Source organism: Apaloderma vittatum, unplaced genomic scaffold (genome assembly GCF_000703405.1).
Source record: "Apaloderma vittatum isolate BGI_N311 unplaced genomic scaffold, ASM70340v1 scaffold34199, whole genome shotgun sequence".
Classification (NCBI taxonomy): domain Eukaryota; kingdom Metazoa; phylum Chordata; class Aves; order Trogoniformes; family Trogonidae; genus Apaloderma; species Apaloderma vittatum.
Window position 1 is genome coordinate 18116 of NW_009737583.1, and position 6848 is coordinate 24963.

The 6848-nt window shown below is 37.5% G+C and overlaps 1 pseudogene; it reads right to left on the reverse strand.

The window, feature by feature from the left end:
• Window positions 1-6019: 6019 nt before the first annotated feature.
• LOC104269582 lies at window positions 6020-6583 on the reverse strand (annotated as a pseudogene).
• Window positions 6584-6848: the final 265 nt, after the last annotated feature.

A 6848-nucleotide genomic window follows, 5' to 3' on the forward strand; every position in this document is an offset into this window, starting at 1 on the left:
GGGGATGGACTCTTTATCAGGCCATGTAGTGATACGACAAGGGGTAATGTTTTTAAACTAAAGGAGGGTAGATTCAGACTAAACATAATGAATAATTTTTTTACAATGAGGGTGGTGAAACACTGGAACAAGTTGCCCAGGAGGTGGTAGCAGCCCCATCCCTGAAAACATTCAAGGTCAGGATGGACAGGGCTCTGACCAACCTCATTTAGTTAAAGATGTCCCTGCCCATGGCAAGGTGGTTGGACTAGATGACCTTTAAAGGTCCCTTCCAACCCAAAACATTCTGTGATTCCATGATTCTGTGAAATAATTCAGAGGCCTCTGTCACACACAAACAATCCCAACACAGCAGTAGGAACTCAGCAAAACTTCAGACACGAAACAGTGAAATAATTCTCTCTGCATATGCAGTTTCCTTCATGTAAGGGAAAGATTTTGTGTATATATATATATATATATGTATATGTGAGTGTGTAGGGGAAAGATTTTTTATATATATATATACACACATATATATATCTTTATATTACAAACTACCCTCAGGGAAGTAGAAGGAAATCAGACCACTGGTCTTTAATAGCTACACTCTCTCTGTAAGGTGCTCACATATTGCAGTTATGGAATAACACAAAAACCTCAACATTTTAGACAGCCTCAGCTTGCCTACAAAAGCAGGGGAGACATCTCAAACCATTTAACAAATGTTAATGAAGCTTTCCATTGTTCCTGTGAAATGTTTAAATACAAGCAAATCAAAATGACAAAAGAGAAGCAGAAAAAGGTCAAGAGATGCTTCTGAAGGCTTGTTGCAAGCCAATGACAAACAAGGAAAATAATACTTAAAAACAGATTGTCCCTTTGTTCTAACCGCTAGCTATAGCTCCACCCAGGAACGCGCAAAGAGCAAAAATATTAAATCTTTAGAGGAATATCTAAGGAAGTAATATACTGTAAAATGCTAAATGAATGCACCAAGTTGCTTTTGTACTCCCTTGCCTCAAGCGGCTTAGCACAAATAAAATTTGATGCTAATAAGTCCTAGCAGTTTTCACAGAATCTGAAAACCTATTATTTCCTCTAGCTGCAACTAAAAAATATCCCAACTGTTTCATTAATGACACTTGCAAAATATCTTTTGTACCTATAATATTATCTTGGTGTTGACCTGGAATTTGGCTCTTCTGACCCTAACACATTTAACCTGGTACTGACAGAAGAATCATGGTTGAATTAAAATAGATTTTTGCATAGTCAAGTATCTAATACCATGGAAATATAAAGAGATACAAGCGTTGTTTCTATATAAAAGAAGCTAAATTATAGAAAAAAATATAAACCCAGAAAAGCCTGAATTATTATAATGGTATTATCCAGTCAATAACAAGACAAGATACTCAGGCACTAAACAGATATGTGCTTGTAATAAGCTACAAAAAACACTGTAAAATTAAATGGGATGTATTGGCAATGGTTTCCTTTTATAATTAAAAATGATTCAGAAAGCAAAAATATTATCTAGAACAAAAGTAAAACAAATCTGTTCATCTTAAGAGCTGATTTTAAAATGTTTCATTCATCTTCTCCATACTAATATAAATTTTCTCCACAGTTCGCACAAGATTTTCCACATATGCTTTAACCACTAAAAAAAAAATCATCCTATTTCAAGTTTCAAATGTTATGCAGCAGAAAATACTATTGACAAATGTAGCATGACATAATAAACAGAAAATTGATATATTTTAATCAGTGCAGCACAGTTTTTTATTAATGAATGCCAATATGTTGGGCAAAATTCTTGAGCCTGTTCTTCACTTTCTATAAAATATGTGATAAAGCTCTTCCACTATGGAAAATCCCTGTTGTCAGTCCTGGAACAGACTGGCTCCTGCACCTCCTTGAGCCTCTGAAGTCAGTAACACTCATGAAGTGCAAAAAATTTCATTAAGTTTAGAGTTGCAATTGGGATATGTGTACGGTTCAGGTTGCCTCACAAAAGTATGTATGTGCTATCTGAAATTATGTGGTAAAATGTGATTACATTTTATTTACATTTTCCCTTTGATCAGGAGATGCACTCTATTGCCACAATTAAATACGTAGCCCTGTGTTTATGAAGTCCAGTGAGGTTAGCCCCTGTACATTGGTAATTCCCTCATTTCTGGGAGGCATCTCTGCTCTTTTGTGGAGGTCTGGAACACAAGGCAGCAAAAGTACCAAATGGCAGACAAATATAAAAACACCTGCAATTGAGTCTAGAAAAAGCATCTCCCAGGCACAGGCTGCCACGAGGCTACCAGCCAAAGATATCTGCTAAAACACAAAATGAGGCAAGGAAACAGTCAAAGCAAATAAACAAAATGCTGAGGGAACTAATACATTCACTTCTAGATTTACTGATAAAAAGCATGCCTTGCCTTTTGAATGGCTGCACCAAAAGTTGAGAGAGTCACTCCAGAATGTCATTTGTACTTGTGAAGAGGTAAATGTGTATGAAACGCATAAGGCAAATGTGCATGAAGTGAGTATTAGTCCCCCCGGACAGCAGCTATTAAAGTCAATTAGAGTGGTGCAGCAAGAAGGGAATTTGACCAAAAAGAGGAAATAAATCATTTACTCTTAGGAGAAGAGGAGAAAACAAAAGGCAAGGCGAAAGTCAAGGCAAGGAATGAAACTGTTGATGAAAATTTTCACTTTATATGTATGTACATAAATATATACATAAAAGCCTAAGATCATAATTCACCAAGCATACTCTCCAGCCATCTCAATTCACATGCAAACCACAATCCCTAAGCTGCTCCTAGTGTGACATTGGCTAGAAGATGTATGAAGGTGACAGATCCAGTGTACCAAGGAGTTCAGAAATATTGTGAGGTTTTTAGACAGGAAGACACTAGCATAAACAAATGTCTCTTTTTCCATCAGGTTTTAACTGTTGACATAAGTTATTCAGACATTAAACAAGTAGAAGCCTTGAATACAGGGACCTTAGTAAAATAAGGCAAAAAGCAGCCTCCTTAACATAGTCAAGGAATAAGATGTCTGCTTTCAAACAGTTAATTCCTGGAACCAGTGTTTCCTGTTTGTGAAGTCCCTCTGAAAGGTCTAAAACCATCAACAGATGAAATTTAGACTGTCCAAATTTGAATCTTAGTATTTTGGACCCACCAAGGGTAAGACCTATGGAAAATCACCTGCTAAGAGGTGGTGCACCTGGAAATTCACGAAAGGAGAGAGGACAGAGAGAACTTCAAGGTGAACCACTTAACCAGGAGAAAGGCTATAGATGAAGGTAATTTTCTGTGGTGCACTCCCTCCCCTCCTCTTACGAAAACATTTAGATAAAAAGATACCATGACTATCAATCAGCTTAAGCTATCCTCCAGATCATCAGATAGGACTATTGACCTGTATGTTTTATGTTGCAAAATCAATAGAAGAAAGAAAAAAAAATGGTAAGAAAAAGAAAAAAAGCAGCAAAAAAAAGTCCGAGCTGCTGAGCACAGTATTTCTCAGCCTACCTTTGTTTGTGTATTCACACTGAGTGATATAACTTCTCAGAACTACATCACAGATTAAAATTTTACTGGATAGCAATGTTCTCCAAAAATATGTAGTCCTGACATTTAAGAACTTCAGAGCACATATTAAGCAATACTGAACTTCAAATTACAGGTTCAACTTGCTGAATAGAACTGTTAGACAGAAATATGGATGAATCACACTCACCCTGGATATAATGGGAACAGGTATCTTCATAACAGTGATCACTGACTTCAATGAAAATGCAGGCATTTACACCAGCTGAGTGCCCAATCTTGACATATATCAAGATATAGTAAACTCTGCTTCATAACTGGAGCCTTTGTGGGCAGCCAAGGTCCTGTTCCTCAGCTGCAGAGCTCTGGGGATGTATCAGCCGAGAACTTCAGCCCTTGTCTTTGGTCTGAGTACAACCCAAACTGGATTATAATTCTATATTTCTGGCAAATTATCCTTAATTTCCTAATGCTCTTTACTATAACCATCATGAATTGTTTCTATAGTGCTGCCTACTGAGGTCCTCATCCAGAAGTCTTTACTCATACAGAGATAACAAATCTACTTCTGAGAGGAAGGTGTAAAAATAGACTTCAGATGCAGGTCCAACATCAGACATTAAAGGGTATAATTTGTCATTTTTTACATTATTAAGAATATTTGTGCAGGATCTATAATTAAAACTAAAAGAGATGTCTCCTCCTTTTGCCAGCAGCTGTGTTACATCAATTAAATGGGTAAATAAGATCTTTCCCCAGAGGGGATATCACGTGACCTTCTATTGATTAAGACTGCAGTAGAACGTTATTTGCAATCTTATTGCATAATGGAAATCAGGAGGTAGCTGTCATGGTTTCAGAAGACAAATTGCTGCTATCCTAGACAATTCATAGGCCTCCTTCCTTCTTGCTGCTCTTAATTCACTGTTAATGCATGTCTTACAAGGCTTAGTTTCTTAAATCAGTCTACAGCATTGTATTCAACTCAAACCTGGGTCTAAGTCATAGTCTACGTGACTCTGCATTATGATGGGTTTTAAAGTGACCATTCCATCTATCATTACTTCAGAGCTATGCCTTGTTTGATAGGGTAACACAACTTCAAAAAATATGAGAAATTAAGAATAGACACACATGTCAACATTCATAACTATTCCCAGGAAAGGCAGGGACAACTACAGAGGTGTTCTCCATACAGAACATTTTGCAGTTTTAGCTAAGTTTTGTGTACTTGATTTTCATAAGCAAAACATATGGCTGGAACAAGTCCACTACTCTCAAACCTGTGCAGTAAGTGCAGCTAGGGATCAGTTTTGAGATGGTAATGAACACCTGACCACAATCCAGCAGGCATTTTGCTCCTCCACTGAACTGTAAATCCATCATTATGCCCTTCATAGCAGAATCAGAGGCAAGGACAAAAGTCTCCACTTAAATGACTAAAACACTCTTTGCCAATTTGAGAAACGTTCCCCAAAAGAGCCAATCTTTCCTAAATTCTAATCTTTCAGTTAAAACAGTTAGAAAACAAGTGCAGCAATTTCTGAAATACATAACAACAATATTTAACATTAACAGAATATTCTCCACCAAAGTCAAAGCAATGGTCTTTAAGTAGTCTTCAGTGGTTGTGCCATTGTAGGACATAAGCCAAGATTTCTGAATGGAAGGAATGAGTCTGAATAACAGTGGGCAATAGGACAGTAACAGATTCAGACAAAACTTACATTTGTTCTGTGTGTTGAAATAAGTGCTAAACTTACCATCATCTGTTTGCCATTGCACAGGATTAAGAATGAAATGTCTGCTGCCTGGCCTGCTCCAGCTAAGTTGATTGATTAGAATGTGTTCATCTTCCCATCTAACTTAGCAGGTTTAAAAGTGGCAGGCTTACTTTTCCATTATGTATAATGCCAGAGCTTAATAAAGTACACAGAAGGAAATGCCAGTAGAACTGTTGTCAAAAAGTAATCTCTCACAAAGTGATAACGAATTCTGGAAAAAAAATATTGTCTTGTGAAAAATAAGGAGTAGCTTAAGATTTCAAGGAAATCAGAGATATTTCAGTACACTTCATTTGGCTAGACATGCACAACAATAGTACTAGATTATTACTGGAGTATCTTCCTATTTAGGGAAATTATCTGGTCCTTCTACAAATGGATTTGTGTTTAAGCCTTATGTTTCATTCTCCTGGAAATTTGGGAAATCAATCTCAGCCTAGTCTTGATGAGCATAAATGTTTAATATGGAGCAAATGTGAGCAGTGATAAATAAGGATACAAATCCCTAAAGAATTAAAATGTGCTTTGGTTGCTCAGAACTTCAAAAGAGGAGTTTGACACCTTAAATAAGGGTCTGCAATCATTGCTTTTTTTTCCCCCCTTTGCTTTGGGAGGGCAAACCAATCATTTCAGATTTCAGAATCTGAAAAAGTCTTTTTTTTTTTTTGAAGATAACATAACACAATCATCTCACTTATTTGATTCTGCCTGGAATTTAAAAGAAAGATAAGAGATGTTCCTTACCTTAAAAAGTCTTAAAATGTTTGCAACCATAATGGACACGGAACTTGCTGCAGCACCTATCACACCTGATATCTTGTCTGGCTTTGCAAAAATGGGTGGGTCACCATTAGCACACTTCACATCTGAACCATCCTTTTCTATCAACGCTTGCACAAATGTCAAGGACTGCTCCAATGCATAAGTGTCCCTGGAACACGTATCAAGGATCCGGACACCTAAGGTGATATTGGCAAGAAGATCAGGGTCCTTATTAATCTGATCAATTGCATACAGCATTGCCTCTAGTCTGTGGATCCCTTTTTCCTTCTTCAGCTCCCCACAAGGCACCCCTCTATCCCCTTTTGCATGGACAGGGAACAGTCCTCCCAAGATGATGTCCCCATCCAGTCGGATGGAGTGGGCATATTCCTGGCCATGAGTTCTTTGCATCAGGGTGAGTATCCAGTAGAATTTGGCTGTTAACAGGAAGAAACAATGGCAGGAAACTAATCGTTTTCCTTCGTATACCATTTTCTCTGAAGACGTTGTTGCTATCCGGTATCCAGATTTTCTTCTTGCTAAAGGATGAGGTTGAACATTTGAAGCTGCACTTTCTGGAGGCTACCATCAGTGCCCAGTAAGTAATATAGAACCATGCGGCAGGTAGAAAAAGTATCTCAGCAGAAGTACATAAAATGCGTTTTACAAAAGTTGTCCACTGGTATCATGGATTGATCAGCTTTTCTGAGAGGTGGTTTTCAATTGCTCTTAATTGATGGTGAAGTGTAGAGTAGCG